Below are 12737 nucleotides of genomic sequence, written 5' to 3'. Positions count from 1 at the left end.
GTGGCGTGCTGTCAAACTGCAAACGTGTTTCTACCATCCGTTTACAGTGATTATATGTATGTACTGTACACAGATTTTTCATGTTCTTTCTGTGCTATAGACTGGGCCTTTGGCTTGCTGGGGCAAGTTCTACTGCTAACTTCTCTTCATAAATGTTTTTTTTCTTCTTAAAAGTTGGACTTCCGCATTTGTACAATCTTTGAGTTGAAAGTTTTATTTATGCTAATTGTAGGGGGGAAGAGCAGGTTTCAAGAAACCTCCTCTAATATGTCCCAGAGTCACCTTTTAGGAGACATAAGAGTAGCCATACTGGGTTAGACCAATGGTCCATCTAGCCCAGTATCCTGTTTCCAACAGTGGCCAATACGGAATCTCAAACAGTAGCAAGATTCCAGAATCCCAAAGAGTAGCAACATTCCATGTAGAATCTCAGAGTAGTAAGATTCCAGAATCCCCCCAAAATAGCAAGATTCCAGAATCCTAAAGAGTAAGAACATTCCATGCTTCCAAGCCCAAGGACAGCAGTGGCTTCCCTTGTGTCTCTCTCAATAGCAGACTATGGACTTTTTCTCCAGGAACTTGGCCAAACCTTTTTTTTTTTTTTAACCAGATATGCTACCTGCTGTAACTGCATCCTCTGGCAATGAGTTCCAGAGCTTTACTATTTGTTGAGTGAAAAAAAATATTTTCTCTTATTTGTTTTAAAAGTATTAACATATGACTTCATTTGAAAATTGACCTCAGTAAAGGATACCTGCAGGCCACAGACAGTACATTTTTCTACAGCCTTATTCGCAACACCTATACTTTCACATTCTGGGGGTGGGGGGGGAAAGGTGCTGATATACTTTTAGCTTATGAAATGGCCTGTCAGAATCTCCTTCACAGAACTGCCTATTCACAATGCTAGCAGGGAAATAGTCAACTCAGTAGCAAGAGGTCAGTAGAAACTCTAAAGCAGAGCATACACCTACAAATGCTTAGCTGCTAATGGTAAAACTGTCTAAAGATCTTCCTACAGGATAAATTTAAGCTTCTTCAGGAGGTCCTTTCTAATGGAGGATTCAGTGCTACCCAGTTATTTTCATGTATATAAGTACATAAGTAATGCCACACTGGGAAAAGACCAAGGGTCCATCGAGCCCAGCATCATGTCCCAGACAGCGGCCAATTCAGGCCAAGGGCACCTGGCAAGCTACCCAAATGTCCAAAACATTTTATACATGTTATTTGCGAAAATTGTGGATTTTTCCCAAGTCCATTTAGTAGCGGTTTATAGACTTGTCCTTTAGGAAACTGTCCAACCCCTTTTTAAACTCTGCCAAGCTAACCGCCATTTTGCCTTTGCCCAGCAAGCATAAGGTATATGTTGGTACATGTTTAGCTTGCCTACTCCTCCACCTGCCCATTTTCAATGTATATCACAAGTGGGTGGTTAAGTCTCTAGAGGTTGCCTGACGTTAAGCATCAGGATAATTTATTCTAAGCGTGAACTCTATATCAGCAGTTAAAAGCATTCTTGCCCTAATACAATACTAACAAAAGACCTCTGCTAGCTCAATGGCTGGTGTTGATGCTCAGCCCTGATAGTATCCTATGACCTGTGTGCTTAAATGCTGGGCACGGCCCTCCCCCACCCGTGCCACTTCCAGTTCCGTGCTATGGCTTTTGTCTGCCTAATTTGTAGAATCCCAGCTAAGGGCAGTTATATGCTTAATTGTTCATTAGTGCCAATTAGAGAATTGTTGGTTAGCAGCTAATTTATCAATTAAGTTATGTAACTGATCATATTTTATCATGTGTGTGCATAACTTTGTGTACTGACCCCCCCAGGTTCTATATAAGGCATCCATTAAATTGGATAATGAGGTCTGAACCATCAGTAATTGGGTGCTAACAACCAATTGTCACTGATTTAAAATTTGCCTATGCATCTGGATGCGCATTCTGTAAGACATGGGTGTGTATCTCAAAAGGGGGCATGGCCACAGGCAGGTTGGGGGCGTTCCCAATAATTGCATGTGGAATTATAAAATACTGACTAACCGCACCTAACTTACGACCATCTAAACTTCAGGAAATCACTAAAAACTAACCTGTTCAAAAAGGCATACCGTAACGACCCAACATAAATGCCTACACTCAGTAACACAGCAAAACCACAGCTCGTAATGGACACTATATAACCTTTCCTCTCTTCGATCCCCATTGTGCCTGAACCTTAATCGACCACAACATAAGTACATAAGTAATGCCACACTGGGAAAAGACCAAGGGTCCATCGAGCCCAGCATCCTGTCCACGACAGCGGCCAATCCAGGCTGAGGGCACCTGGCGAGCTTCCCAAACGTACAAACATTCTATGCATGTTATTCCTGGAATTGTAGATTTTTCCCCCAAAGTCCATTTAGTAGTGGTTTATGGACTTGTCCTTTAGGAAACCGTCTAACCCCTTTTTAAACTCTGCTAAGCTAACCGCCTTCACCACGTTCTCCAGCAATGAATTCCAGAGTTTAATTATGCGTTGGGTGAAGAAAACCTTTCTACGATTTGTTTTAAATTTACTACACTTAAGTTTCATCGCATGTCCCCTAGTCCTAGTATTTTTGGAAAGCGTGAACAGACGCTTCACATCCACCTGTTCCACTCCACTCATTCTTTCATATACCTCTATCATGTCTCCCCTCAGCTGTCTCCACACGCAATACATCACCATGTATTTGTTTCTCTATTAGACTTGGCGAACACCTTTAAGGTACTATGCAAGCCACATTGAGCCTGCAAATAGGTGGGAAAATGTGGGATACAAATGTAACAAATAAATAACTTGGGTGCTGGTATTTACACTCGATTTTAGCCGGCATAAGTCTGGCACTCAAAAGTTAGGTGCAGGATCTGTGTTAAACCCTATTCTTAAGGCACGTGCAGCGCTGAATTTTTTTCAGCGCTGTTTATTGGGCGCACAAGTTCGTAGAATTAGGGAGAGTGGGAGTAATTCTCTGAAGAGGATGCAAGGAACGCGCGTAAATGACCATAACGCCAGCACGTACATATGTAAATTCCAGCTCTATGTTAATCTATAGGTGGGTGGAGTCTGAGCAGAGCATGGAGTTACTTCTAGACTACTACAATTTACATGCAATTTTTAGCAGTCTAGGCGCTGTGTCTAAATTATACAAACCGATTTGCCCTGCTATACTTCCTTTCTATAAAAGGAAAGTAGGCACCCTCTTTCCTGTGTAGAATTGCCCTTAGCATTTGTTATATACACAAACAGTTTCTGAGTCTTCCAATGTCCACACTCTGCTGCTGCCCGTTATAAATGCACTGGGCTCAGACAGGAATTATCAGCGTATGAAGTGAGTTTCACAAGTAACTGAAAACAGAGTGTCACCAAAAAGGGAAAGGGTGGTTGTTGCTGAGGAGGTGAGATGCCCGCTTCCCCCCACCTCTTTTTTTTTAATAAATCGAATTCTTGCTTCAGTTTGCTCTGGTTTCTTGTTGGTGTTGGTTTTAATTAGTGCAGTAAACCAAGCAAAGTTACGGGGCTGTGCTAGATCTGTATCACACTAAGAGAGAGAGACTTCTGCACTTTTGTTCACTAAAAATAGCTTGTGATGGAATTACTCTCCAATTTCCAGCTTGAAAGATTACTACTCTCTATGAGATTTAGTGGAAAGCTCTATGACTGAGGCAGGGGCGTATCTGGACTTCTCCGGTAGGGGGGTTCCAGAGCTGAGGTGAGGGGGCACATTTTAGCCCCTCCCCCTGGCGACCCCCCCCCCCCCCCGGCACCACTGCCATTGCTGCCACCCCCGCCGCCACCAGAACCACCTCCGTGACCAACCCGATGACCGTCTCGACCGCCGCCAACCCTCCGCCCGCTGTCGCCTACCTTTGCTGGCGGGGGATCCCAACCCCCGCGAGCCGACGCCATCTTCCTTCGTTGTTTGATTCTTCTTTCTGAGTCTGACTCTGACGTCCTGCACGTACATAACGTGCAGGACGTCAGAGTCAGAAAGAAGAATCAAACAACGAAGGAAGATGGCGTCGGCTCGCGGGGGTTGGGGTCCCCCGCCAGCAAAGGTAGGCGACGGCAGGTTGGCGGCGGGAGGGGGTGTTGCGAGGGCCATCGGTAGGGGGGTCCAGGGCCAAACCTACGGGGGCCCTGGCCCCATTACAGATACGCCCCTGGACTGAGGGGTTCTTGACCCAGTTGTCAGGCTGAAAGCCTGCCAGTTGGATTTGGGGAATATCCATAATGAATATGCAGGAGAGAGATCTGCATGAAATGGTAGTATATACAGTTGCTTGGCGTGAGCGGCAGATGGACTGAGATCCTCTGTTGTGCTTCAGTTCTTCTATCCACCAGTAAAACAGGGCAATTGGACAAAATACAGTACTCCAAAACTGAGTCTGTTAATCTTGCATTCATATTGTAACGCGGGCTTGTCCATTATATGCAAAGCTCTCATTAATATTCATTAGGGAGATTCTGAAAACCTGCAGCCCTTGAGAACTGAACTTGGACAAATGTCACATAACAAGAACATCAATGCAGAATTATATGATTTTCCTATCCTAGCTGTAAGAAATCTAAAATTAATATGTGCAAAAAAATTTAAAATTAAAACACATTTCTTCCAACAAACATAAGGGTTGGAAAACTAAGTTATTACTAATATCCAGGCACTAGACCAGAAAAGTGTCAAACTGCAGTCCTGGAGTGTTGACAACCAACCAGGTTTTTACGATATCCATAATGAATATTTGAAGTACATAAGTAATGCCACACTGGGAAAAGACCAAGGGTCCATCGAGCCCAGCATCCTGTCCACGACAGCGGCTAATCCAGGCCAAGGGCACCTGGCGAGCTTCCCAAACGTACAAACATTCTATACATGTTATTCCTGGAATTGTGGATTTTTCCCCAAGTCCATTTAGTAGTGGTTTTGGACTTGTCCTTTAGGAAACCGTCTAACCCCTTTTTAAACTCTGCCAAGCTAACCGCCTTCACCACGTTCTCCGGCAACGAATTCCAGAGTTTAATTACGCGTTGGGTGAAGAAAAATTTTCTCCGATTTGTTTTAAATTTACTACACTGTAGTTTCATCGCATGCCCCCTAGTCCTAGTATTTTTGGAAAGCGTGAATAGACGCTTCACATCCACCTGTTTGAATACAGCAGAGACATGCCTTGCAGATGTCTGTCATGCATATTCATTAAGGATATCCTTAAAAAAAACAAAACTACAGTTTGATATTCTGTACTAGACAATAAGGCATATTTTCAAAGCATTTAGACCTACATATATAGTAGCCTATGGCAAATGGTTTAAAAAAAAAAAAACCTGGTATTAAACTGCCAAATTACTCTAACTGACAAAGTCCTGGATGTGGAGCTAGAGGGGCCCTTACTGGTGCCAGTGTAAGTCATAAACTAAATTTGACTGTGCAAGTTCTTTTCTGTGTTTAGTCTTGGAAAAATTCCCGCGTCTAAATTAGGGGCAGATCAAGTGTATTCTGTAGCCGTGTGTGCAAATTCTTGGAACGCTGATGCCTCTCCCATGGCCACGCCCCTTTTCAGATCTGTACACTAGAATCTACACACACACATCTAACTGCCAATTAGTACCCAATTATTGATGCTAATTGGTTCATAATTCAATTACATTGCCCAATTTCCTGTGCAATTTTGAGTGCTGTGTACACACTTGGAGAAAAACTGTGCCCTGCTTTTTATTGGAATGTAACATGTTTTGAAATGAGAGCAATTTCAAAAAGTAATTCACCCAGGGAACTAGGTAATTTCAAAATTGCCCACCCTTCCGGCAGACCTGCATCAAAGAGAATTGTAGGGGACCTTTTTACCAAACTGAAGTAAAAAGTGGCCTTAGCATGTGCTTATGGGATCATTTTTACTGCCAGGTTAAAATGACTAGAATTTCCACTTTTCCCATTAAGGGCCGTGCACTAATGTTCTCACCTATTTAGTAAGCTGGCAGGGCTCTCATGCTAATCCAGTTAGCACAAAACACGTCTATTTTTCACCAGGGCTGCTGAGAGACTGTGCCGGGGCCCCACCCCTGCTGCCCCGCATGCCCCCTAGTCCTAGTATTTTTGGAAAGCGTGAACAGACGCTTCACATCCACCTGTTTGAATACAGCAGAGACATGCCTTGCAGATGTCTGTCATGCATATTCATTAAGGATATCCTTAAAAAAAACAAAACTACAGTTTGATATTCTGTACTAGACAATAAGGCATATTTTCAAAGCATTTAGACCTACATATATAGTAGCCTATGGCAAATGGTTTAAAAAAAAAAAAACCTGGTATTAAACTGCCAAATTACTCTAACTGACAAAGTCCTGGATGTGGAGCTAGAGGGGCCCTTACTGGTGCCAGTGTAAGTCATAAACTAAATTTGACTGTGCAAGTTCTTTTCTGTGTTTAGTCTTGGAAAAATTCCCGCGTCTAAATTAGGGGCAGATCAAGTGTATTCTGTAGCCGTGTGTGCAAATTCTTGGAACGCTGATGCCTCTCCCATGGCCACGCCCCTTTTCAGATCTGTACACTAGAATCTACACACACACATCTAACTGCCAATTAGTACCCAATTATTGATGCTAATTGGTTCATAATTCAATTACATTGCCCAATTTCCTGTGCAATTTTGAGTGCTGTGTACACACTTGGAGAAAAACTGTGCCCTGCTTTTTATTGGAATGTAACATGTTTAGGAAGTGTCAAAGTTTTTTTTTGTTGTTGGTAGATATTACTGTATAATAACTTGCATCTACATACCTTATGGGGTTTTTTTTTCTTAAAGCAGGAAGAAGGACGCTACAGAAACACTGATTCTGCTGCTTTGTATGACTAATGCATTTGCTGTAGCAATAAATTAAAATAATTTAAATTATTTGCTGTTACTTTCTTTAATGGTGAGTTTTGGTGCTTTCACAAGTCTCATCCTTTTTTTTTTTTTTTTAAGAAATCTTTTTGGCTTTTAACGAGCTAGCTCCGCCCACCCCCTGTTGTAATTTATGTACAGAACTTTGCTTGATGGACATCCAAGCAGGGCTGATACAAGAGTAGCGTAGGCCAACCTTCAGCTTACACCCCCTCTCAATTAACTTCAGGCCCCTAGTCTGTCCTATCCCCAGACATCATCCCACAAATTCTATAAACGGTGCTCAAAATTGCATATACAATTAGCAGCAAGAATTAGGCACTAACAATTATTGGAGTTAATTGGCAACAATTTGAATTTATACATGCATCTTATGAGGCGCTATTCTATAAATATGCTTGTGTAATTTTTCAGCACACAACTGACAAAGGGACATGGGCACTCACACCAGAGGTGTGCACGCCTAATTTACGTGCAAGGACTTGCAGCAGGTTTCGTAGACGTAAATAGGGCATGGGTCTATAAACAGTGCCCAACTTGGAGAGCCATTTTTTTTTTTTAGAATAGCGCTCATTTTTAAAGCTAAGCCACATACTTTTAAAGTGGGTGTGGGTAGGTAACACACAAAAATAATGAGAGCAATTTCAAAAAGTAATTCACCCAGGGAACTAGGTAATTTCAAAATTGCCCACCCTTCCGGCAGACCTGCATCAAAGAGAATTGTAGGGGACCTTTTTACCAAACTGAAGTAAAAAGTGGCCTTAGCATGTGCTTATGGGATCATTTTTACTGCCAGGTTAAAATGACTAGAATTTCCACTTTTCCCATTAAGGGCCGTGCACTAATGTTCTCACCTATTTAGTAAGCTGGCAGGGCTCTCATGCTAATCCAGTTAGCACAAAACACGTCTATTTTTCACCAGGGCTGCTGAGAGACTGTGCCGGGGCCCCACCCCTGCTGCCCCGCCCCCCCCCCCGAGGTCGCCACCACCACCCCCCCCTCCCCCCCCCCCCCCAAGGTCACCACCGCTCCCTCCGAGATCACCGCAGCCACTGCTCCCTCCTCCACCCCCGAGGTCGCCACCGCTCCTCCACCCCCCTGAGGTCACCGCCACCACTCCCCCCCTCCATCCGCCACTGGGCCAGGCCCCCTGCATTGAAATCACAGTCTCACCTCTGTGAAAGCAGTGCTGCAGGCAGCAGAATGCCTCCCTTCGGCCCTCCTTGTGTCCCGCCCTCGCGGAAGTTATGTCAGACGAGGGCGGGACACAGGGAGGGAAGGCGGGCCAAAGGGAGGCGTTCTGCTGCCTGCAGCACTGCTTTCACGGAGGTGAGACTGCAATTTCAATGCAGGGAGCAGACGGTCGACAACGGAGGGCAGGTGGGACTGTGGCGCCAGGCCCCCCTTGGAGGCCCGGGGAATTTTGTCCCCCCTGCCCCCCCTCCCTCTTGGTGCCCATGCTTTTCACTCCCAGTGATAAATAAAAGCTACTTTTTAGTGCATGGGTAGTGTGTGCCAATGCCAAAATTAGTGGACGCTTGAACGCGTCCCAAGGTAAGGCATTTTAAGCTGCACTAAGCACGTGCTAGTGTTTACCGCAGCTTAGTAAAAGGACCCTTTAGTCTCTTTCTATCAAGTATCAAAATCCAATTAAAAAATTCTTCCCATGCATGTTGCCTCCATGATCACACACACAGTTTACCCCTCCCCCCACCCTGAAATGATATAACAAGGAAAACAAAACAGAACATGTGGGAACAAATGGAGTTTTCAAAATTCTGACACAGCAGGATATGCAAACTGAACATTAATCATCCCTAAATTCTTATTTGTGTATATAAACTATAAAACTGTACACCGCGTTGCGTGAATTCCTTCAAAAAGGCAGTACATAAAGCCAAATAAATAAATAATGCCTTTATCAATTCAGGGCCATTTATTAATTTTGTGATCTAGTGGGTCAACTAGCATGAATACTACAGTAAGTCCCCTAAACCCTTAGATTAAGAAGACAGTAAAAAGTAAAACTCTGCTGCTGTCCAGTTTCTTTAGAGAAGGGGTTCTCAACCCAGTCTTTACAACACACCTAGCTGGTCAGATTTTCAGGATATCCACAATAAATATGCATGAGATAATTTGCAAATCTCTCATGTGAAGGCGGTTAGCTTGGCAGAGTTTAAAAAGGGGTTGGACGGTTTCCTAAAGGGCAAGTCCATAGACCGCTACTAAATGGACTTGGGAAAAATCCACAATTTCGGGAATAACTCGTATAAAATGTTTGTACGTTTGGGTAGCTTGCCAGGTGCCCTTGACCTGGATTGGCCGCTGTCGAAGACAGGATGCTGGGCTCGATGGACCTTTGGTCTTTTCCCAGTATGGCATTACTTATGTACTTATGACTGGCTGGGTGTGTCTCCTGATGACTGGGTTAAGAACCTCCGTTTTAAAGTGAAAAAGCAGTTTTGGCTTTGCTACCTGTCAGAGCTCAGTACCTAGAAGCTGTTCTAAAAATGGCACAAGCGACTGGTGGCTAGGATATGCTGCTTCTAAAAGATCCAGCTCCCACCACCCCAAGCAGCAAAAGCCCAGACTAGAGTCAAAATTGGATCTCCTGAGAAGCAGCATTGGGGGGAAGCGTGGCAGCCACACCAACCCAACTGATTCTGAAATTATTATTTCTAAATAAGCTTCACCACTTGGTTCAACACCTCTAACACAGAAAGCAGTGTCACAACAATGCCAATGCTTACTGTAATGCTCAAAACCAGACATTATCAGCTATAGAGCAGGGTGTGCCAGGTAGGTCATTTCATTTAATACCATTTAATTCAGAATCTGAGCTTAGGCAGCAGTTTCAATTTCTGATTTTCCACCTTCAGCTTGCCTCTCCCTGCTTGAGAAAGTCACAGAGTTCCAGTTTGCCTTCACAGGTCATGGAATGCAAGATGGATTTGGGGAACACCTCAGTCTCAATTTCTAATTCTTGGGGAGGGGGGATAAAGTTCTGAATGTTTTTAACTAATTACCATTTTTGTTCGCCAGCTGGGACCTTGTGTTATAGACCAATGCTGCTTGGCTTTAGTCTCTAATATTTCTCCAATACTTTAACTAGAGGAACAGCCAATGGCACGCACTGTCTGTTTCATGTGGGTACTTCAGCAGTTTCTCCTTCAACATTTCTACAGTAACAGGGGGTCTTTTTTGCTAAGGTGCACTGAAAATGGCCTGAGGTAGTGAAGGTGCGTGTTTTGGGTGCACGCAGAATCGTTTTTTCAGTGAACCTGCAAAAAAAAACGCCTTTTTAAAATTTTTGCCAAAAATGGACGTGTGGCAAACTGAAAATTGCTGCGCGTCCATTTTGGGTCTGAGACCTTACCGCCAGCTGTTGACCTGGTGCTAAAGTTTCACATGGTAACCAGGCGCTAATGACCTATGCGTGTCAAATGCCACTCGGACGCATGCCAAAAATGAAATTACCTCAAGAGCCACGCGTTAGCGGGGTGGTAACTGCATTTTGGCACGCATGTAGCTGCTTACACGGCTTAGTAAAAAGGCCCCTACTAATCATTTCTATAGTGCTACTAGACATATGCAGTGCTGTACACATTATATGCAGGTACTTTCTCTGTCCCTAGAGAGCTCACAATCTAAGTTTTGGTACCTGAGGCAATGGAGGGTTAAGGGACTTGCCCAGAGTCACAAGGAGCTGCAGTGGGAATCGAAGTTTGAACCCAGTTCCCCAGGATCAAAGTCCGCTGCACTAACCACTAGGCTACGCCTCCACTCATTCCACCAATAAGAGCCAACCTCATCAGTGATGTCACAATGGCTTGATTGCCCGATACTTGGCTCACTTCTGATATTGTGATGTCATAAGGGAAAGGGGGAAGGGAAATGGGACTTGATATACTGCCTTTCTGAGGTTTTTGCAACTACATTCAAAGTGGTTTACATATATTCAGGTCCTTATTTTGTACCAGGGGCAATGGGGGGGTTAAGTGACTTGCCCAGAATCACAAGGAGCTGCAGTGGGAATTGAGCTCAGTTCCCCAGGATCAAAGTCCACTGCACTAACCACTAGGCTACTCCTCCACTAGCAACATTCCATTTAGAATCTCAAACAGGGAAAGGGAAATGGGACTTGATATATTTTTGCAACTACATTCAAAGTGGTTTACATAGTATATACAGGTACTTGGTTGTACCTGGGGCAATGGAGGGTTAAGTGACTTGCCCAGAGTCACAAGGAGCTGCAGTGGGAATCAAACCCAGTTCCCCAGGATCAAAGTCCGCTGCACTAACCACTAAGCTACTCCTCCACTCCTAGGGAAGGAAGATTGTAAATACAAAGTAACATTTTTAATTTGTTTTTTTATTCCATTAAATATTTTATTCAAGTGTTTTCCCAATATATAAAAACTCCAAACTCTGGAAAGACTTCTGCTGTAGAAATAAGATACAAGATATATCCACCCTCCCAAACCAAAATCGGAGAAAGCTCTGTGGGCCAACTGTAGTACAAGCTAACAGTTCATAATACTATGGGTCAAACTGCAAAAATCAGCCAGCATTAGTGATCAGGGGTTTCCTGGCTTATGTTAATTCTTTATTCGTGCTGAGCCTTTTTTTTTCTCTGTAAAATGTTCTTCTAAATGTATTTTTGCTGGCCAATAAGATCACAGCTTCCAAAGCATCTTGTTTTCAAAAGCCTCTGTGGTACTCAATCCCAGAGCAAACCTCATCGCTGAAGCAATCCTACTAAGGAAACCACTGGCACCCAGAGCTGCATCTGGACCAGCTTTTGTGGCACCTGGTGGACACACCTAGGAACCAATGAAAATACAAAACTATGCACTGCTTGCAAGGAAACTGAACTACTAACACAAGTGCAAAATTTAGAGGAACTTTCTGTTCTTATCTAGTTGTCTTGTAATTAGGCTCTGGGAAGTTTAAGCTGATAACAGCAATACACATCACAATAGATTATTGTTGCTGCTTCCAGCTAAATTCTACTTCCATCTATCCCAATTAATGGTGACAAGTCCAAGCTGATTTGCCCAAAACCACCCTCCCCTACTTGGTACATGTATTAAATACTTTCAGGTGAATATTCAAAGTAATTTTACCAGGCAAGAAAGACTCCTGCATCTAAAATTGCAATGTACTGTACATACTGCCAGGCCTAAATATCAGCTCCCTTCCACCATACCATCCTGTGACCTGCCCTGCCCCCCCCCCCCCATGTCTACCTACATCCCCACTCGCTCCTGCCCTTAGCAGCTCTATGTGTAGAATGGCTGCCACGAGCTCTACTGGTAGTCTCACGGAAGGCTGTCCGCTAGTAGTAGTACCAGCACACTACCACTAGAGCTCACGCCAGCTGTATTAACACATGTAGGCACTAGGGGCAGGAGTGAGGATGGCTTCTGACCAGAGTTACTTGGGCAAATCGTTTGACTACCCGTTTCATCTCATCTGTCCAAAACTCAGTCACCAACGAGCGAGGTGTGAAATGCTACAACGGACATCACTAGGGCACAGTTTGATAACAGGGCACCAGATTTGTGCGGGCAGTGAGCCCATTCTCTGAGAACACTTAACGCATGTGTTCTTATAGAATAGTAGCGTACAGCATCTGTGGCAAACCTAGCTGTAGGATGTGCACATTTAGCCCAGCTCCATGGCCGACATTTACAATGCGTAAACTGCAGTAAGCGGCCTGTGTAAATGTCAGCCCTGCCTACGACACACTCAGGCACCTCGCCTGTGAACCCCCCCCCCCCCACACACACACACACACTTATGCACTAAGGAGGGAATTTTAT

Source organism: Microcaecilia unicolor, chromosome 8 (genome assembly GCF_901765095.1).
Source record: "Microcaecilia unicolor chromosome 8, aMicUni1.1, whole genome shotgun sequence".
Taxonomy (NCBI): Eukaryota; Metazoa; Chordata; class Amphibia; order Gymnophiona; family Siphonopidae; genus Microcaecilia; species Microcaecilia unicolor.
This window is presented reverse-complemented; position numbering follows the sequence as displayed.